Source organism: Mustela erminea, chromosome 15, assembly GCF_009829155.1.
Source record: "Mustela erminea isolate mMusErm1 chromosome 15, mMusErm1.Pri, whole genome shotgun sequence".
Lineage (NCBI taxonomy): Eukaryota > Metazoa > Chordata > Mammalia > Carnivora > Mustelidae > Mustela > Mustela erminea.
The window spans coordinates 26,014,573-26,038,132 of NC_045628.1; positions in this window are offsets into that span (position 1 = coordinate 26,014,573).

Below are 23,560 nucleotides of genomic sequence, written 5' to 3' on the forward strand. Positions count from 1 at the left end.
TTTCTGTTATCCTCTGTATGTTGATCACAGTTATTTTAAATGCCTAAAAAATAAATATATTTAAAATTTCTCAGTTTTAACTTACGCAGTGGCAAATATTGCTAATATTATCAATATAAAAATCATACTTTGGGACTCCCAATTATTTTTAAAAACATAAAGTTATTATGAGACCAAAGTTTTGAGAACAAATGTGAAAGTGCCCCTTTGTAAAACTAAGGCAGGCTGTGTCCTCAGTATAAGTGGCTCATGAAGGAAAATTGAACATTTTTTTTTTAAGATTTTATTTATTTATTTGACAGAGAGACAGAGGTCACAAGTAGGCAAAGAAGCAAGCAGAGAGAGAGAGGGGGACGTAGTCTCCCCGCTGAGCAGAGAGCTGGTTGTGGGCCTCGATGCCAGGACCCTGAAATCATAACATGAGCCAAAGGCAGAGCTTAACCCACTGAGCCACCCAGGCGCCCGAAAATTGAACAATTTTTATGTTTTTTTAATGCAGTAGGAATTGAATTCTTATTTCTAGACATTTTCCTTTAAAATTATATACTAGGGACTATTGCTATTGTTACTGTTAACAGTAACTTTTATAATTGTTCAGGTTAATATTTTCTTTAGCTAGATCTAAGGCAGTGATTTGTAGTCTGGGAAGATGGCACAATCTGCTTAGTTAAAGCTGTCTGGCTTCAGAAATATACAGACCAATTTTAACATTGTATGAGGAGTTCAATTAAGATTCATTCTATATTCCATTTCTCTACCATGGGGTTAGAATCCTCAGAGAATTAAATGAAACTGTTTCCATGTCCTAGCAAGGGAGCATTTGTTGAAGTATTGGTTTCTCCCTCATGAAAAGCTTAACAATTTGTACAAACATTGATCCTTTCCCCCAAGTGGAAATTTGACAAGCTTCACATTACTGTCCTTCCTACTTTCACTTCAATTTAGGAAATCCTTTGAGGCTTTGTAATAGCAGACTTCCAAGAGATTGTATTGTCCAGGGACTTTCTGCACTGTGTTAGCTATGGCTTTTCTTTCAGCAAACTAAAGTTATTTTAAATGGTAGTAAGGGCAAATCTAGAATTAAAGCTGATGTCAGTTACCTAGACTGTAAGACTAACTAATCAAAACATAGTTTTCCCTGTTAGTAAAATTTCATTTCAGTATAAAAGTGAAGATCTTTCTCTAACTGATTTTGTAAAAATAAAGGCTTTTTTAAAAGTGTTAGATTCACAAATTAAGAGAAAGGTACAGACTTCCCATATACCCAATGTCCTCACACACAGAACCTACCTCTCCCATTATCTATCCATAGCCCCCATCAGAGCGGTACATTTATCTCAATTGATAAGCCTCCACTGACGATCATTATCCCCAGGAGTCCACAGTTTACAACAGGGTTTTCTCTTGGTACTGTATGTTCTATAGATTCTTACATTGTATAATGACATATATCTATCATTAGGATATAATACAAAGTATTTTCACTGTCCTAAAATTTCCTGGGCTTTGCCTTATCATCCCTCCCTTCACTGATGTTTTTAGAGTCTCCATAGTTTTGCCTTTCCCAGAATAAGAATTCCCTATAGCTGGAATTATGTAGTATGTTGACTTTTCAGATTGGTTTCTTTCACTTAGCAATATGCATTTAAGATCCTTTCATGTTTTTTCAGGGCTTGATAACTCATTTCTTTTAAGCACTGAATAATATTCCATTGCCTGAATGTGCCAATGTTTGTTTGTTTGTTTGTTTATTTATTTATTTAAGATTTATTTATTTATTGGGTGCCTGGGTGGCTCAGTGGGTTGAGCCACTGCTTCAGCTCAGGTCATGATCTAAGGGTCCTGGGACCTAGCCCCGCATTGGGCTCTCTGCTCAGCAGGGAGCCTGCTCCGCACTGTCTCTCTCTGCCTAGGTTTCTGCCTACTTGTGATCTCTGCCTGTTAAATAAATAAATAAAATCTTAAAAAAAAAAAAGATTTTTTTATTTATTATTTGAAAGAGAGAAAGAGATTGAGAAGGGCAGGGGTTGGGCAGGGAGAGAGAATCCTCAGCAGACTCTCTGCTCAGCAGTGCCTGATGTGGGGCTCCACACTGGGCTTCATCTCACCACCCTGAAATCATGACCTGAACTGAAATCAAGAGTCAGACACCTAACCAGCTGAGCCACCTGTACCACCAGGCGTCGCTGTACCAAAGTTTACTTATACATTCACCTGAAAAAAGGACATCTTGGTTGCTTCAAAGTTTTGGCAATTGTCCATAAGGCTGTTATAAACATCTGTGTACAAGCTTTTGTGTGGCCACGAGTATTTGGTCTTTTGGGTAAATACCAAGGAGTGTGATTGTTTGGCTCTATGGTGAAAGTACGTTTAGGTTGGTAAGAACTTGCAAACTGCCTTCCAAAGTGGGTCCACCATATGTATTCCCACCAGAATGAGAGTTCCTGTGGTTCTACATATTTGCCAACATTTATTGTCAGTGTCTGAATTTTGACCATAGGTGTGTAGTGTTATTTCATTGTTGTTTTAATTTGCATTTCCCTGATGGAATGTGATGCCAATTATCTTTTCACATGTTTATTTGCCATCTTTATATCTTCTTTGAATAGGTGTCTTGTAAGGTCTTCGGCCCATTTTTTAATCATGTTATTCACTATCTCACTTGAGTTTCAAAAGTTCTTTGTCTATTTTGGAGAATGGTCCTTTATCAAATATGCCTTGTGCATATATTTTCTTCCAGCATGTGGCTTATCTTCTCATTTTATTGTCATCATATTTCACAGAGCAGGAGTTTCTAATTTTAAGGATGTCTAGCTTATCAATTTTTTTCTTTCATGAATCATACCTTTGGTATTATATCTAAATATTTATGGTCATACCAAGATCATCTAGGTTTTCTCCTATCTTATCTTCTAGGAGTCCTCCATGGCTTTTAAGATCAGAATAAGTCTAATGTTTTCTTATAAGCATAAACCTACAGATTTCTCTCTTTTGGTGGGGGCTATATAAGGAGTGACTTTTTAAGGTTCCTACTTCAGCTGATGAAAAGGGACAGTGCCAATGTTCTACTGCTTTCCATATTTCTTTGATGAATGTAAGGTGTGTTGGGTGAGAGGACATTTTTAGTTACCATAATTTATTGTCTATTTCCAATTTACTCAAAAGTTTCCAACTCTTCAGAAAGATTTTTTCAATCCTTCTTTCCCCTTTGGTAGCTAAAAATTTAAAGCAGTTAATAGGAAGGAGTCTCTGAGGGCCAAAAAAAAAAAGTGATATATATATATAGGAATAATTCTGAAACTCTGAATAATTAGGTAAATGTCCTCTTACAAACTCATTCTCTGATGATATAAAACTTTGGTGTTGTGGTATATTTGTGCTTATTTTCCTTCAATAAACTTTCCATTTTACATGCATTTGTTTCTAATGTTTTATATGTGAACTACCTTAATAATATTCTATGCACTTACTTTGTCTTATAAATTAGTTTATCTTCATGTTTGAATGTGTGTGTGTATAAGTGTGTGTGTCTATTGTAACAATTAGCAACTTTTCCAGGTTAAATTCCATATTATTTCTTTTATTTTTGTTTATATTGAAGGGGAAAATAATAGCTGAAACTTATTCTTAAACTTATTCTTAAAATTACTTTTGAATGTCATCTTATTGGTTTTGTTTTAATTTTGTTTAGATTTTATTTATTTGAGAGAGAGAGAGAGCATGAGTGTGGGGGAGGCAGAGGGAGAGGGAGAAATGGACTCTGGTGAGCAGGGAACCCAACGTGGGGCTTGATCCTAGGATTCCGAGACCATGACCTGAGCTGAAGGCAGACACTTAAACAAATGAGCCACCCAGATGCCCTCTAAACTTATTTTTAAATGAAAAGGACATGATAACATTTGCCATACTCAAGTCTCAAATATTAAAATTAAAATTTTTTTACAATCAAGGAAGTCATTTTAAAGGATTTGAAATATAATTTATCATAGCTCTCCATGATTTCTACCTTTACAAATTGAATAACAAATAGGTGTGTACGGTATACTAGTTAAGAATATGAAGAGAAAGCACATATTTACATGAAAGAAAACAAATTATTCTAAACCTAACTTACGCAGAGGATCTTCGAATTGAAACGTCAAGTATGCAATTGTGTGGGTGCTGAGTATGGTTCAGCTGGGATATGATTTGCTTAATTCCAGACAACACAGCAGAGAGTCATAGGAGAATTGTGATTGAATCATCAGAGCTTTCATAATTTGATATGGATATTGGGCAAATAACTAATTTTTCTGTGCCAAATAATTCTAAATTCATAAAATGTTTGTTAAGTATTCTAAGGGGTAATGTATAGAAAGCACTTATCTTTGTAAACCCTTGAAAACAATAGCATGAATATAGAAAAGGAGAAATACGTTTTGATCAAGTCTATTGAAATTATAGAAATGGACTTGTTGAAACAGGAAGTTCTACCACTTGATCAAGTGACAAGTAGAAGCAAAAGAATTACTAAAATGTTTAACTCTCCATCACACTTCACAGCACAAAGAATAGAAGTGTAACAAAGAGGAGAAGTAATATGAAGAGAGCTTAAGTTTGTCAGATTGTTTTTCATTTATGTTTTTCTTGGCTTTAGATTTATTAAAATGTTAAGAGAATGAAAGTCTTCTAAAGCATATTTAAGATGAAGGAATTACTTTTGAATGTCATCTTATTGGTTTAACTCACTCCTACTTATTTCTGAGGTACTAATGTATTTTTCTCATGGAATTATTCAGAACATGTTTTGAGACAAGATAAATTGAGAGAATATAAATAATAAAAAGTAGAGACTAAAAGGAACATAAGTGGTTCACTTAATAACATATATGTATCATCTCAACCAATTCTTACAACAACAATTTATATGGAAATACTGAATACCTCATTTATAGATAAAGAAACAGTTAAGTCTACTGGCTAAAGATTGGTATGAACACATCTGTAGTCACACAAAGTTAGGTTTATTAATTTGTTGTAACCAAAGAGAATAAACCACCTAAGAACTATGGGACATCTTAAAAGGGGGAATTAGAGAACGGACTTACAGCATTTTGAAAACTAGATTTTGTCAAAGGATGATGTTGGCGAGTATTGGTCAGAACTGTTGGGTTGCCTGGATGACTCAGATGGCTGAGCCTCTGCCTTAGGCTCAGGTCATATCTTAGGCTCAGGATCAGCAGGGAGTCTGCTTCTCCCTCTGTCCTCCTGCCCTGGCTCATGCATGTATGTGCTCTCTCTCAAATAAGTAAGTAAAACCTAGAAAGAAAGAAAGAAAGAAAGAAAGAAAGAAAGAAAGAAAGAAAGAAAGAAAGAGAGAGAGAGAGAGAGAGAGAGAGAGGAAGGAAGGAAGGAAGGAAGGAAGGAAGAAAGAAAGAAAGAAAGGAAGGAAGGAAGGAAGGAAGGAAGGAAGGAAGGAAGGAAGGAAGGAAGGAAGAAAGAAAGAAAGAAAGAAAGAATTGTAAACTAGGTGAATTACTGGAATAGTCAGTAGCCTTATTTTAGAACACATGAGTCTATGCAGAGTTAGTCACTTAAATATGTATATGGTCTTATCTTAGAGAGTATGGATCCATACAAACTCACACTACAGAATTTTGGCTTAGTCTGTGATCACAGTTTGGCTTGGCATAGGTTTTCCATTTTGTAAAAAATGGTGCAGTTCATTGTGCAAGTTGTGGTTTCCATTAAATTCTTAGTCTTAGATTCCAACAATTTTTTTTTGTTCCTTTATCAGGCAAATTTAGTTATATTCCATATTTAAAATTAAAAAAAAAAAAAGGTAGAGGTAAGTTATGTAACCTAAGTGAGATTAAACCATACTGAGGTTTGAGACAGGTTTGAAAGAAGTTGTGGCTTCAGTATCTATGCCAGGAACTACCATGCTCTACAGACTCTTACAAATACGTAGAGGCATTGATGAGGGAGCAGAAGGTTAGCTAAGGACAAAGCAGAAGCTGGCACCCTACACTCCCCTCACCTGCAACTTGCAACATGTGTGATGTTCCTCTGGCATTCCTGGGGGCCCTAAAGGAAGAACAAATGGCTAACTAATAGAGATCACAGTCTTGCAGACAGGAGTCTACCTTAGTTTACAAATGTGATTTACAGTAACCTAACTTCCAGAAGACTCTCAACTGTCTTAATGTTGGTACCTCAGTAGAGGAAAAAAAAAAACAAAACCACAACTTGGCTTGACAATAACCAGGTCTCTAGAATGCTGAGAGTCTTCTTTACTATAGGACAGCCCTTCTGAACACCCTCTTTGTCCTCACCTCCCCAACTACAGAGTATATAATCAGCCACTCCTCAGGACTGCCTGGGCAGCAACTCTTACTGCCCACAGGTCCTTTCCCTGTGTTTTAATAAACCACTGTCTTGCACCAAAGATACCTCAAGAATTCTTTCTTGGTCATTGCCTCCTGACTCCACCCCACTGAACCTTACTTATTTTCTAAAACCTCATCAGCATGGTATAAAATAAAGAGCTGTGCTCAGAAGAAAGATATATCCATATATATCTTTATATATATACACAACACACATAATGCTTCCCTTGAATTAGCCAAGGTTAACTGGTATAAAGGAAAGAAATTATAATACTCCTATTCAAAAACCCACTTGCTTTTAGTCCTTTATCTTACTTAGTGAATTTGCTGCATAATCTTTTTGAACATTTGTTGAGTTGCCACAAGTATATTAATATTTATTGTGATGAGATTACTTTCTCTAAAGTTCACCATGAGTTTTTATTGAAAGTTTTGATTATAACAAACAATTACAGAAAATAATTCAAATTATTGAATTGTATGGTAGAGCATTGTATTTTAACCCATTTAAAAAGTAATTGGACAGCAACTGAGATAATGTTAAATGTATTTCAAATTGTAATGAATAACTTTAGTTAAGAAACAGATGTAAAGGAGCAGTTTTGCTCTCTTGTACAGTATTCCTTTTGGAATTCGCTTTTAAATTACAATAACCCTAAACGTAAGGTAGCTTATACATACCATAAATATAGCTTACATGTGTAAAGTGTTGTCTTTTAAAAAGCTTCCAACGCTATCATCTGAGTTCTTCTAAATCAGCATTTTCATTACAATATTTATCTAAGCTCTTTATCATTTACAAACATTATTTCAGAAAGTCTGACAATCATATAACAACAACTAATCCAACATCTCTATCTATATCAACATGTCTATTTATCTCCCTATTTATCTATTTTGTCCTATCAAGTATTTTATTTATTTGGTTTTAATTTTGAAAATTAATTGGCAACTTTCACATGAATAAAATTATTTAATTATTCAGGTAATCATTAAATATGAAGCTGATTCAACACTATATTTTCCTGTGTTACACATGGTAGATTAATATATAACATTTACTCCATATTCTACTTGTGTAGTTTTTTTTTTTAATTTTCTACTACAACCTATAAAGATAATACATTTTACACAGCAATTCAAGACACACAGAGACACATACAAAACCCAAGAGGAAACTTCCTAGTACTTCATGTAATAAGCTTTAATGTTTTCTACCCTATATGATACTGTTCAGTTCTTCACAGTTATTTTGGGTATGTACTGTGATCATTAATTTTTTAGATACAATGGCTGAAGAACCCACCTTTATTGTGCTTTCTTCTATTTCTGAGACTAAAAAGTAAAAAGAGAAAAAATATATATGTATGTTTACTCTTGCACACACATACATTCCATTGATTCCTTTGGAATTATGGTTGCAGATATGATATACATTGGACAGCCATTTTGAAAGATAGAAGGAAGCATATATTAGTACAGTGTGCTACTTCTTGTTCTGCTTCCAATCAGAGCCTACTACAAAAGGTGTACGACATCTATTTTAATCATGCAGGGCAAAGAAGACATGGTATATTTCTAAAGCCATGAGTAACTTGGTTTTTGGAGGGTTTTTTTTGGTGGCAATTTTATTTCCATTCAGCTTCTTAATAAAATAGAGGTATTGAAGTTCTGAAGCCAGAGGCTTCCTAATAGTGTAAAAGGTAATAGCATCAAAAATAATATAATTCTTAGAAAAATACATAAAAATAATGAAAAACTTATAATTTATAAACAAATTGTTCATTTTTAAAAGTTAAAAATAATGGAAAATTTATCACATATTCATGGATCAGAAGACTTTTTTTATTTATCTATTTAAAGAGTGAGCAAGAGTGGGGAATAGGGGGAGAGAGAATCTCAAACAGACTTTGTGTGAGCTTGGAGCTTGACACAGGGCTGGATCTCAGGACCCTGAAATCATGACCTAAGCTGAAATCAAGTTTTGGATGCCTAACTGACTTAACCATCCAGCTGCCCTAGAAGACATAGTATTTGTAATATTTTCACATTATCATTTAAGTTGTTCTATTGATTTATTTAATCTCTCATTAAAGAAGGTAGTAAAATGCATGTCAAAACATAAATTACCATTACTGGTATTATGATACATAGTCATAAACTGGCCTCTCATCATGATACAGTGCAATGATTAAATGATTGTAATTAGAAAGTCTTTCAGATCTGTAGAATTGGGACAAAAGTTCTTATTCATTTAGTTTGTTAAGACAAAATGATATAATTTATATAAAGGACTTAGTATCAGCTTTTTGCATATATTAGAAAATAAATTATCTTTGTTTCATATAGGAATTTTTTCCCTTTAAATTTTATTTATTAACAACAGAACTGAACCCTCCGATTCAATAATCTACTATGCAAATTTTCCTTATGAAATTCACTATTTGTGGAAAGACTCAGTGGAAGTAATACTATCTGAGGATATAGCCATGCAATAAAAAATAAAACCATTTCCATCCCCATCCAATTAAACATCCACTAATAAACTTGAAAAAAATTATATAAGAGAATTTCATCAAGTATTCCTCTAAGTTAATAAACAGTATTGTGCTGTTTATCTGTAATCTAATTCTATAAACTAGAAATAAAATTTGAGTGTTATTTTAATACTGATGCAATCAGTTTGTATTTAGGCAATTTTGTTTTTAATCTTTTAAAGAAAATGTATTATAAGTCATTAGCAATTTGGAATCTGCTACAGGTACTCTGATTAATATTTTGAATTTTATACTAGGAAATTTAAATGGTAAATTAGAATAAAATCATCTAAGAGATAAACTAGAATATGAATATTTCCATGTGTTTTATAAAGAAGTTGACTACTATAGCTATTTATTTATAGTAAGAGGTCTTTGTTTTCTTACAAATTTTATCTCATCTCATTTATTTTCATCTTATTTAAATTGTTTTTGGGTGGATTTAGCACAGTTAAACACTATTAAACTAAAATCTGAGAACATTAACAATATAATCATAATAAATCACTTAGTTTATTTTCTAATAAATGGGTTTGTAAGGGACATTGTCCCTTAAAACCAATGAATTTCTTATATAAGTAAGCTTATAGGCTCTCATTTGTATATTGTATATTCATTTATGTAGTAATTCATTAAATCACTCTAATACTGATCTTTTACTATGTATCATAAACTTATTTCCTTTCATGAGTATTAAAAATTTTATGAAAAAGTAGTATGTATGTGAAAAAAAAAACAATTATCTATTAACATGCTATTATAGAAATTAAAATTTCCAAATTAGGAACTAAGAAATTCTACATGGATGTCATAACATATTTCTAAATGACACCTTTTTTTCCTCAAGTGATGCCTTGTGTAAATTTTTTATTTCATGTTTTTGACTATTCTTTCTCTTTCTCCATATAGATTCTTTTTCCTCCCTATATTCCTCTACATAGTGTTGGTATCTGTTAAAGTTCTGCCTTTAATCCTGTTCAATCCTCCCATATAAATTCATGGTTCCCATTGTCCAATAATACACAGTTTCCTTCAGAATTTTAGGCTCATATTTACCTGTGGTATATTCACCGTAGGAGTTTAAATACAAAATGTCTAAAAACTGGGGTGCCTGGGTGGCTCACGCGGGTTAAGCCTCTGCCTTTGGCTTGGGTCATGATCTCAGGTTCCTGGGATCGAGTCCCACATCGGGCTTTCTGAACAGCGGGAAGCCTGCTTACCCGCTCCCCTGCCTGTCTCTCTGCCTACTTGTGATCTCTCTCTCTCTCTGTCAAATAAATATATAAAGTCTTAAAAACAAAAACAAAAACAAAAACTGACAAGAAGTTTCTCTTCTTTTTATTATCACCAGGAACGTATAACACTAAATAAAAACAATGATAAAAATACATTTCCCCACATATATTTTATCTTAAATTTTAAACAAGAGTTGTGCTGTTTAGTTTATATATATAATATTTCAAACAAGCACATTTTAATTATTTGCCTTAGTAAATAATGACTTGTTCTTAGAAGCTGATTAAGAGATTAGAAATTTTACAATATGTGAAGGACAGAAGTGAACTCAGCTATGCATGTTCCTTTTGAGAGTAATTTCATGAGATTTGAAATTTTGTAAATTCATTTTGTGTATAGTCCACATTTTGAAGCTTTCTGGGACTATTTCGTGGGAAAACAACACTCCATAAATATTTTCACATTTCTGCAAAATCTGAGCTTTCTGAGCAGAGTACTTGCCACCTAGATTAATGGATGATTGAATGGTAAAGATGCTTGGAAGTTAGAGAATTTGAATTGCTCTGAAGAGATTTAAAGACTTATTCCTCAGCACAATGTGCTTATATTCAGGGACAGTGAGGTAAAGATCTTTTCCTTTCCTTCTCAGAAAAAATTCATATCTTACATTCTAACATAAAACTTCCCCTCTCTCCCTCTCTCCCCTCTACCCCTCTGTCCTACACTTTCCTTGAGAGGAGGAGCAGATTATGCCAGCTGCCCTATATAAGCACCAATTCTCATAATTTTGTTGTTCCTATGGTGCAAACCCAGTTGCTCATGCAAGTACATCAATCATGCATCATCCTGTCACATGGGAAATTGGGGCATGGGGGAACCAGCACTACCAAGTTGCTCTGTGGGTCAATAAAATGTCTGTTCTTTAATAAAGAGGTTTAATGATTCTGGTAGTATATATAACAAACATATGGAATGCTAACATTTTTACTAGGCAATATATCAAATCATTCATAGTTTTTGATTTAACAATTAGAAATTCTTTTATTTCCCACTTCTTTTTACTTTCCAAAAAGTAAAAAAAGAAAAAAAATACATATATATATTTGGTTCCTGTTTTAAGCTTTCTGTAAGATGTCATTACAACTTCGAATAGAATATCTGCCAACATCTTTCTTGAGATAATAATGTAGACAACAAATTTTCTCTCTAAACATAAAATGGTATGTTATCTTCCTACTATTATCTTTGTGAAACTTTATACTTAAACCTTATGCATTTAATTATATATTTTATATTGTTGAGATTTGTTTTTTTGATAGAGAGAAAACCATTAAATTTATTTTTCATAACAGTAGCTTTATTGTTATTTTGACAAGATTTTAAAAGTTTTTTTTTTGTTTTTGTTATCAGCTTATAGTTAATTCTAAATTTGAAAAATTAATATAGGTCTAAATTATATGTTCTGTCTGTGATGACAGAAATATTCTGTAACCACTGGGTAATATGGTAATGTGAGGATTTTTCAAGTTGAAGTGTTTGAAAGAATTCCTCAGAGCACAAGATTTGTATTTAAAGACAAAGCATATGGTGCATACAGCAAGAAAAACAGACTGCAGGAAGCATCAGAGTTCTGAAAGCTATCTCATGTGCCAGCTCCCCAGGCATTTATTTGTACATGTGCTGTACAGGGTTTTTATTGGTACATGGCATATCTGTCCTCTTTCTCTTAAGGAAAGAGAGATAAAGCAAGAGAGAATGAGAGAGAGAGAGAAAAAACAAGGAAGGGAGGGAGGGAGGGAGATATTGACAGAGATAGAGAGGGAAGGAAAGAAGGAAAGAAAAGAGAAGAAAAAAGAAGAGAAAAGGAAAAGGAAAAGAAAGAAAAAAGAAAAGGAAAAAAGAAAAGAAAACAAAAAAGAAAGGAAGGAAGGAAAAGAAAGAGAAAAAGAAGGAAAGAGAAGAAGGAAGAAGGAGGGAGTGAGTGAGGGAAGAAGGGAGGGAAGGCAGACGGATGGGGAGAAAGGAAGATCAGTGGATTGAATCACGGGCACCATGAGGAATTTTGGCTTTCTTTGAGTTTAGACGTTTCAAGGAGGGTTTTTTTTTTAAAGATTTTATTTATTTATTTGTCAGAGAGAGTGTGCACAGGCAGACAGAGAGGTGGGCAGAGGCAGAGGGAGAAGCAGGCTCCCTGCTAAGCAAGGAGCCTGATGTGGGACTCGATCCCAGGACCTGGGATCATGACCCAAGCTGAAGGCAGCTGCTTAACCAACTGAGCCACCCAGGTGTCCCTCAAGGAGTGTTTTTATACTTCTTCCCTGACAATCAGGTCAGGGTGATTAAACAGGTTAGGACAGTTAAAACTTTTAGTTAAACAAAAACAAAAACAAAAACAAAAACAAAACCTCTATGGAGGTTGCCAGGGGAGTTTCAGTCTTTCAACAGCACATAAAAAATCCTACTTGGCCAAGAGTCAACAAACAGCTATCTAAATACCCCCAGAGACAAATACAGAGTTTTTCAGTCTACCTATAAATCAACTCTATCTACTACACGTAACCACTAGCCACAAGTGGCTGTTGAACACTTGATGTGTGGCTTATGGGAATGTGTAATTAAATATCATTCACCTTATATTTAGTTTTAATTAATAGAAAATTAAATAATAATTAATAAATCACTATCTATGGCAGCCTAGAGCCTTACAAAATGTACTTTTTAAATTATAAGATTTGAAAGTTGAAATTACTCCTTGAAACTTGGCCTGAAGAATGGATATTGTGTTAGCAGGCATGAAAAAAAAAGACATTAATCTCAATGTGCATCCCCATTAGAGCTCTTAGGTGACCGGGCATATTGTCAATGAGCAGTAATATTTTGAAAGGAATCTTTTCTTTTTTTGAGCAGGAGGTCTCAATGGTGGCTTTAAAACAATGAGTAAAACAATGTTATAAATAGATAGGTTGTCATCAGGCTTTGTTGCTCCATTTACAGAGCATGAGCTGAGTAGATTCAGCATTATTCTTAAGGGTCTCAGGATTTTCAGGCTAATAAACATACACTGGCTTCAGTGAAAGTTAACAACAACATTAGCCCCTAATAAAACAGTCTGTCCTTTGTAGCTTTGAAGACAGGCATTGACCTCTTCTCTTTAACTATGAAAGTCCTAGATAGTTTCTTATTCTAGTAGGAGGCTGGTTGTCTTGTCTACACTGAAAATCTGTTTAGTATAATCACTTTCATTAATTATCTTACCTAGATCTTCTGGAAAATTTACTGCAGCTTCTATTTGTCTTTGCTCTTTCAACTTGCACTTTTATGTTATGAACTTGACTTTTTTTCTCTAAATTTATGAACCAACTTCTACTAGCTTCAGACATTTTTTTCTGCAGCTTCCTCACCTCTCTGTCTTCATAGAGTTGAAGAGTTAGGACCTTATTCTGGATTAAGCCTTGGTTTCAAACAACTGATCTTCTAATTTTCTAAGCAGACCACTAAAACTTTCTCTTTATCAGCAATAACCCTGGTTTGCTTTCTTTCTCTTTTTTTTTTAAAAAAGATTTTATTTATTTATTTATTTATTTATTTGACAGAGAGAGAGAGATCACAAGTAGGCAGAGAGGCAGGCAAAGGGAGAGGGGGAAGCAGGCTCCCTGCTGAGCAGAGAGCCCGATGCGGGGCTCAATCCCAGGACCCTGAGACCATGACCTGAGCTAGAAGGCAGAGGCTTAACCTACTGAGCCACTCAGGCACCCCCTGCTTTGTTTTCTTAATCATCTATATGATCAATGGAGTATCACTTTTAATTTTCTTCAAGAATGTTTCCTTTGTATTCACAAGATTTTTTGGAGCAAGAAACCTAGCTTTTGGCCTGTCTCAGCTTTCAATATGCGTTCCTCAGTATATATCTATATATCTATATATCTATATCTATATCTATATCTATCTATCTATATATAGAATATATATATTCTAATTGCTTGTACTTTAGATTTAGCGAGAGATATGCAATTATTCCCTTCACTTGAACATTTAGAGGTGTTGTAGGGTTATTGTTGTGTCTTAGGGAAAAAAGAGACCCAAGAAGAGGAAGAGAGATGGAGGGATGGCTGGTCAGTGGAGCAGTCATAACATAAACAACATTTATTGATTAAGTTTACTATTTTAGATGGGTGTGGTTCATGATATTCCAAAGCAATTTTAATAGTAGCATCAAAAATTGCTGATCACAAATCATCATATTAAATGTAATAATAATGAAAATGTTTGCAATAGTGTTAGAATTCCCAAAATATGATACAGAGACCATAAGTGAGCAAATTGTGTTGGAAAAAATGGTGCCAATAGACTTGGCTCCATGTAGGTTTATCACAAAACTTTAATTTGTAAAAAACACACTATCTACAAAGCCCAATAAAGTGAAGTTCAATAAAATGAGGTATTCTTGTACATAGGAAAACAAATGAATTTTGTATACTAACCTTGTGTCCTGCATTACACTAACTTGCTATAAATGCTTATTAGTTTCAGAAGATTTTTTTCATTACTATTAATTATTATTGTCAGTTTTTGGTCGACTTTTAAAAAATTTCCTAAATAGACATTCATGTTGTCTGTGAACACACATATAACTTCCTTTCCAATCTGTGCTTTTTATTTCCTTTTTTGGTCGGGGGGAGGGTGCTCATTGCATTAGCAAGAACTTCTAATAGAACATTAAGAAAGAGTAGTTGGTGGAGACAGCCCTGCCTTGTACCTGATCTTAGAAGGAAAGCTTCTCATGTTTCTTAGCATTAAGTATGATGTTAACTGTAGGTTTTTTGTAGGTATTCCTAACAAAGTTGAGAGACTTCTGCTGTATTTTCTGTTTACTGGAAGTTTTTATCATGAATGGGTGCAGGATTTTTTCAAATTATTTTTCTGTATCTACTGATAGATCATATGGCTTTTCTTTTTTTAGTCTGTTGATGTGATCAAGTCTATGAGCTAATGTTGTAGTGTTTGACCAGCATCGCACATTGGGTAAATCTCAGTTGTGGTGTATAATTCTTTCTGTATTCTTTTGGATTAAACTTGCTAAAATTCTTTTGAGGATTTTTACATCTATATCCATGATAGATTTGGTTTGCTAGTTTCGTGAACAATCCTATAATTTTTTAAAGTCATATTTCTAAATATAATTGGACTCATAATTTTCAATTGTTATAGCTTCATTTTCCAAATGCATCTCTTCTCAAATTACTAAGGATAAGAATCATAGAAGTTATAATTACACAATAATTATGTATAATTATTTGTTTCTTTGAAGAACCCTCACTGATTAAATCATTCAGTTGCTACCAATGAATGTGTCATTGTTTCCAACTGACTTTAAAATACAATATCTCATTGCACAGTACTGAATTCTAATACTACTTCTAGTACCAGCTGTTCTTAGCTAGGGTTTTCCCCAAACCAGACACTGAAGCAAGGACTTCAATACAAATAATTTTACGTGGAAGATGGCCTCTAAAAACACTAATTAAGGTCTATGGAAATTGAGGCAAGGATATAATAAAGTTTAAGGCAATAAATGTGTTAGTGAGTTGGCTATTTCTGGGGACAACTGTAGTTCCATTCTATTGGTGGTCTTCTAAGGAAGCATGTTGAAAATATATAAGAATTATCCATCAGATGGGGAAGCTGAATATTTATCCACCAATTTCCATCCATCAATGTTTCAGATTTGCTTCCCTCAATATTTAATTCTTGGAACATTAGCTTCTGCTGCTTGTACTGAAAATTTCCCATGTAGTTCTAGATAACTTATTGTCCTGGGACAATAAGTTAAATATACAGGTACTTGTGATAAAAATCTATAGATGTAAGTAGAATATCATCACTTTCAGTGAACCCAGAGGTGGGCCAAAACATGAGGTTAGCATCAAAAGTGTCTGCTACCCCATGAAGGAAAAATTTTAAAGTTACACTAAAAAATAAACTAGAAACAAACAAAAATTTCATCCACTGTGGGATGTGTTGTATTTATACAATGGAACACTCTTCCATGAAGCTGAACAAATGAAATTTGAACAAATTATTATCAATAAAATCATATGAATGAATCTCTAAAGAATAATATTGAGTGAAAGAATCTAGATACAAAAGAATGATAATAGCACAACTCCACTTTCAATCAGACACTATATTAACATTTCACCCATAAACATAATAATTATTAATATTTATTATAGAATAGTGAACCAATGTTACTATCTATATTTCTCATTTTGTTACTTCAGAGGTAATCACAATTCATCTTGGACAATATTGATACACATTTATATAATAACACATTTGTCTATTTCTCGTTAGTATTCAAAGCCAAGAAAATTATTTCCCTACACAAAACCCCATGCCATCATTTGACAAGAGAAAGTAAAATCTAAATCTATGGCTAAAATAAATTGCTTAAATTTTAAGAAAAATGCAGACTATGATAAAGTGTGGAAAATGCAGAGTGATGGAGATGACATAAAAAATAAGTAAAGGGGGTGCCTGGGTGGCTCTGTTGGCTAAGCTTCAGCCTTGGCGTCAGGTCATGATCTCGGGGTCTTGGAATTGAGTCCCGTATCAGGGAACCTGCTTCTCCCTCTTCCTGCCACTCCCCCTGCTTGTGCTCCTTCTCTCTCTCTGACAAATAAATAAATAAAATCTTTTCTTTTTTTTTAAAGGACCAAGTAGCATATAAAATTGTTTTTCTTTTAAGTGTCATAAATAAGAACATGTCATGAGCAGACACTTTGCATTCTATTTTGACTTAATGAAATCTTAGATGGTACATTAAATTATCTGTCCCATTTTGGGAAATATAATTAATGATGTCAACTTATTAAATATTTTCTTTTCAATAAATATTATATAAATTCTTAAATTTTTCAACAAAATTTATCTTTATAAAATCTAAATATATTTTTGTGAATATTATGTTCACAGAACAGGATCATTGAGAAACTCAGTTGACCCCAGTTATAAGGTTTATACTTCAGATTCAGAATTTGCAATCCAAAGTTATGCTATGGTCAATGAAAGCAAATTAATTATGACCTGATGTGAGTGTGTTTATGTGTGCTGGATATGAGATACTTCATGCAAGTAGATCTCCAATTATACAGATTATTAACTTTAATATTATGGATCCTATTTCTCATGACTGAATGTAAATGGAAAGTTATTTCCAAGGACTCCCAACACTAGTATTTTCCAATAACAATCTCCCAAATATAACATTATGACAGGTTTTTGCAACTGTATTTTCTCTTAAAAAAAAAAAAAGCAATGAAAAAAAAAAACTTTAGAAGGAGTGCTTGGCATGATGATTTACACAAAACAGCACTCAAAAATGATGGAAAATGTGTGTCTTCAGAGAACATCTCTCAATGCTGCTTTTTAAGTATATATAAAAGATGAATTTCAGTTTCATCCTTTAAGACACACCTCTGAGCCACACCATTCATGGTGTCATAAATTCCTCTATTGCTTTTTGGCTTATTCTAGTATCTCCTTCAACCTAACCTTGCAACAAGCATACAGAATCCAATAATGGTGGACATAGTTTTTGCAGAAGATAGAATCATAAAAAAATGCTGTATATGACACACAAATAATAGCTTGACAAATTAAATGTAATTCATAGGGAAAATAAATATAGATATTAGGAAAGAGTAGTATGGTTTATTACATCTTAACAAAAAATAGACGTCCTGTACTATGCAAAAGTGAATTTTATTACCTCCTGAGACACCTGCTTCTCTACTTTTCACACACACACACACACACACACACACACACACCCTGCTTTTGCATTCAAATTGTTTTCCAGAACCAAATGAATTTTTGGTAGGTCATCATTTACAAGCAGCTAAGTATTGATGATAGGGTTGATAATTTTTGCATTCTGCAGCAGTGACTAAATGCAGCCCTGGATTTCAAAATTTTTAATAATGCTTTTATCACTGTTATTTACATGGCTAAGTGCTTTTGAAGTTGTTTTGCATTTATCAGGTGTCAGAACACACTGTAAGAATAATGAGGAACAAGTTAGAAAAGTGCATTAAACCCCGCTGACTACTGTCATCATCTTATCAATGCTAAATAACAAAAAAACTATTGCTAACCATCTAAGTTATAAAAGTCAAAGAAAATTGTTTTAAAAGCTAAAATAATGAGTTTTAAAATGATAGCAAAATGAGAAGAAACGACAGTAAACAAGTAGTAGATAAACACAAATGAAAACAAAAATAAAAGTAACAATGTAGCAGAGACATACTTGGTTTATTCAGCCAATTCAGAAAAAAAATTCATTATGAATGTTTTGCAATATTTAAATCAATAGGTTTCATTAAATATACTATAATATAATTATGTTAATTAATAAATCAAGTTATTAGAGATGGGGCCTTTTCTGATATTAAAGTTTGAAATTTATCTCAAAATTATTTTCTCCATAAAATCAGGAATTTTGAATTTTTTTTTAGATTGGAAACATTAATTTACATATGATAATTTACTTCCTAATTATGACTGTGATTTTAATGCTAGTTATCATTACCTAAATAACTAGAATGACTAACAGGCTTAATAAAGAACAAACATAATGATTGTGATGGTTACTTTATGTGTCAACTTGGCTAAGCTATGGTATCCAGATATTTGATCAATCTTATTCTAGATGTTTCTCTGAAAGTATTTTTTAGATTAGAGCACCATTTAAATCAGTAAACTTTGAGGAGAGCAATGACCTTCCATATTGTTGGTAGGCCTCCTCAAAACAGTTGAAAGCTCCTGGAAAAAGAAAGGATTCTTCTAGCAGACCATCTTTGGAATCAAACTGCAGCTCTTTCATGGGTCTCTAGCCTTGGAAAATATGTATGTATGTGTATGTACATATGCATATATATATGTGTCATATATATACAACATATATATACACAACATATATATATACATACATATATACACAACATATATATGTATTTATATATACATATATGATATAAACTTATGATTTTGTTTGATTCAAACAAAATCAAATATGATTCAAACTTACGTCTGACCTGTAACCTTTTCTTCTTACCGACTTTTCCCTTCTGGGATGGGAATATCTACCCTATGCCTGTCTTATCATTTTATTTTGGGAGTATATAACTTTTCCAGTTCCACATAACATATGTGTTGGGTATATATGGTGTAAAAGTGGCTTTGGAACTGGATAGTTGATGGAGGCTAGAAGAGTTCTAGGTGCCTCTTAGAAAAAACTTAGATTTCCTTAAGGAGACTGTTAGTAGAAATATGGATGTTCAAAGGTGCTTTTGGAGGAAAGGTGATCTTATTCTAAAGTGGCAAAAAACCTGTATTCTTCTTCTTCTTTTTTTTTTTTTTTAAGATCTGATTTTTATTTATTTGACAGAGAGACACACAGTGAGAGAGGGAACTTCCACAAGCTGGGGGAGTGGGAGAGTGAGAAACAGGCTCCCCACTGAGCAAGGAGCTTATGTGGGGCTCCATCCCAGGACCCCAAGATCAATACCTGAGCCAAAGGCAGAGACTTAACAAACTGAGCCATCCAGGTACCCCAAGAATACAAGTTCTTGGGGTGCCTGGGTGGCTCAGTCATTAGGCATCTGCCTTTGGCTCAGGTTATGATCCTGGGGTCCTGAGATGGAGCCCCACATCAGGCTCTCTGTTCAGCAGGGAGCATGCTTCCACACACCGCCCCCCACCTGCCTCTCTGCCTACTTGTGATCTCTGTCTGTCAAATAAATAAATACAATATTAAAAAAAAAAAAACCTGTATTCTTGTGTTTTGTGGATGAAAGTTCCACATCTATTAACTTGGATACTTAGTTGAGGAAAAAAAAATGTGAAATGCTGAAGGCACTGCCTACATTTTTCCTTGATGCTTGTAGTAAAATATGAGAGGAGAAAGATGAATTAAGTAAGGAATTATTGAATCATTATACTGTATACCTGAAACTAATATAACAGTATATATTAATTATATTGAATTTTTAAAAATCTAAAAAAAAATTAAATAATACAAATTAAGAATGAAAGACTGGAAACCTAAATAAATAAATAAAAATAGAAATTGTTAAGTACAAAGGAGCCAAAGTTGAAGATTTGGAAAATTTCCAGCCTATCCATATTGCAAAAAAGTAGAAAACATGTTCTGCAAAGAACATCAAGGCTGTGGCTAGACAAATATTTACTATAAAAGAGATAGGTATAATGCCTCTATCTAATTAATCATTTTAGTAGCAATGTTGCCTACTTCGACTGAATGGAACAGGGACAGAACAAAATAAAGGAAGGCTGTTGAATCTGTGATTTTCTATAGGACAGGCAAATCAAGCTGTTTTTAAACATTTTATCCTCCAAGAACAAGGAAAAATGACCCCTAAGGCCGTTTAGAGGTCTGTAGGGCCACCACTGCAACATGGATCCGGAAGGAATAGGCCTAGGGGACGTGGCAGTCTCTTCCTTTGTTCCATTGGACAGAACTTCCACTCACGGCTCTGGGGGCAGGGCTGTAGGGACAACATTTCTGTCCATGCTACTGGGATGATGTTGCATCAGGAGCCGAGAGATCAGGACCACTATCCGTTAGTGCAGAAGGTAATGCTGCCATCATCATGGGCCTGGAGCATAGAGCACTGACAAAAGAGGATTATTTTTAAGCCTTCAAATCTAAATGGAACTTGCCCTATATGATTCAAACTTATGTCTGACCTGTGACCTTTTCTTCTTACCGACTTTTCCCTTCTGGGATGGGAATATCTACCCTATGCCTGTCTTACCATTTTATTTTGGGACTATATAACTTTTCCAGTTCCACAGACTGACACTTGGAAAGGAATTGTCCCAGAATGAATCATACCCCAAGTCTCAGTTATACCTGAGTTAGATGATATTTGGATGAGATCTTGCACTTAATGTTGATGACAGAATGGGTGACTTTGGGGCTGTTCAGATGGGGTGAATCTGTATTGCATATAAGAAGTATGAATTTTAAAGGGCAGACTGTATTGGGTTTAACTGAATCCCTCCAAAATTCACATGTTGAAATCCTAACCCCCATTATCTCTGAGTGCAACAATCTTTGAAGACAGAAACTTAAAGAAAAAAAAAAAGGTAATTAAGGTAAAATGAGGTCATTTGGATGGGCACTAATGGAATGTGACTGGTATTTTTATGAGGATGAGAGGGACACTAGACAGGGGCACACAAAAGAAAAGGCCATGTGAGAATACAGCAAGTAGATAAACCAAAGACAGAGGTCTCAGGAGAAACCATCCGTAAGTTAGAAGTTAAGAAAAATAAATTTCTATTATTTTAGTCATGTCTGTGGTACTTTTGTCTGGCAGCTCTAACAAATTAATATAGTAGCTAAACTGAAACTATCTAAGTAGTGGAACATGGGTAAAGCCACTAAGTATGTATCAATTTATTTCATGTTTTGTCTAAATTCAAGATAGAGGTTCTCAGCAAATTAATAAACTGACCCTTTCCTCTAAGTATGAGACAAAAATGCAAATTTGCTTTCTTCTATGCTCAACTCTAAGTCATACCAACAAAAATTTAAAGTGTGAATTATAAATAATATGTAAATTAACTAGATATATAAAAGTCTACAATGTGCTTATCAACTAAAGATATTGTTGATTTTCTTATGTGAAAAATGTATCCTATCTTTACTTATAAGTGATTACTTGAAGTGATTATTCAGTAAAATATTTCCTCATGTTTACATAAGATTATATTTGCTTAATTAAGAAACAAAATAAATGCAGGATTTTAAAAAAGTAAGCTTATATATCTGTGTGCATTTTTAAATATATTTCAAAGCAAAAATATATTGTCCACATTTAATTTATAGATACAGATAATGGAAGTTCTCATTAATGGGCTTTGCCTTTGAGAGAATTTTTATTTAGAATGACTTAGGATGCAGATAGGCTTGGCTTAAACTCTCAGGGCTGTCATATATGAATAGAATGTTTCTGATCTTTATGCCAGTAAAGGGATTTCAGGATGACACACTGAATATTATTGGGAGGACGAATATATATAAATACATATATGAATATATATATATATATATATAGAGAGAGAGAGAGAGAGAGAGAAAGAGTTATATATAATTATAACCAATACATAATCCTGAAAGCATGATTCTCAAAGCTCTGCAGAGCCCATATCACCCTCATATTAATAAGCAATGTTTTTTATTAAAAATTTCTTACTTTAGCATGTCAAACACTTCATTCTGGTCAATTCCTCATTGTTAGTTGATCTTTCATTATTCCCTAGTCAAATAGTACTCTATTACCAAACTCTACATGTGAAATTTTTTTTCATCATGCATCCCCCCTAAATTGGTGCCTGATATCCCCCTTATTCTTTGCTTATGAAGCAAAGAATGTGCTTCATGAAGGTGGCAGAATATGCCATTCCAAAATGTGCCTCTTTGGCATAAGGCTTATTTTGAGCTGATTATTTTGAAAAGCTGCAGACACACGGGAGAAACTCTAAAAAAGAACTAGTATCAGATATCACCTACTCACCTGAGAAACTTATCCGCACTGCAGGACAACTTTTCTCAAACATTTCCTTTTTTCACCTTCCTGTGAATTGTCCTCCCCTAGTTTGAATCCCCAGACCCTTATCCCTTTTCTTAGCTCAGAATGATATATAAGACTCATTGTCAGCCATTTTGAGGCCTCAGACCCTTATTCCTTTTTTAAGTAAGCTACAACTATCTGACCATGTTTTAAGTCTAATATCTTTTTAGGACTCCTGTGCATATGAATGTATGTACATAATTACATTTTTCTCTTGTTTATCTGTCCTTGGGTCTCAGCCAAGAACCTAGAATAGAAAGAAAATTATTTTTCTTACCCTATAATTAAATCATAATTCTTTCACAAATAACTTTCAGTGTCCTCTTTGATAGACATTCCTTTTGATTTCTGTTACTGCATTTATCACTGATATATAATGCATAATATATCTTTGTGTCTGTGTTACACAGACACAAAACCTCTCCTAAACCTCTCGCCCTCCCTTCCTCTCCTACAATAATAAATTAGTCTACCTTGTATAAGGATTATAAATCCTTAAGGGACAGAAAGTCTACCTATATCCTTATAGATCTAGTGTCAATCTGTTGGAATTTATCTTTTATATCCCTTTGCTTCATAAAACTGCATTCAATTAACTCCTCAGCATTCAATTAACATAATAACAAATTCTTTATCCTTTAAAGCCTTATAAAGTTGACCTATAAGCAATTAACTTCAAAAAATTTCTCAAATTCTAATCCACAAACAGAAGCATGAGGAGATAGAAAGTCCTTCAGAGATGACAACTCATTTGATC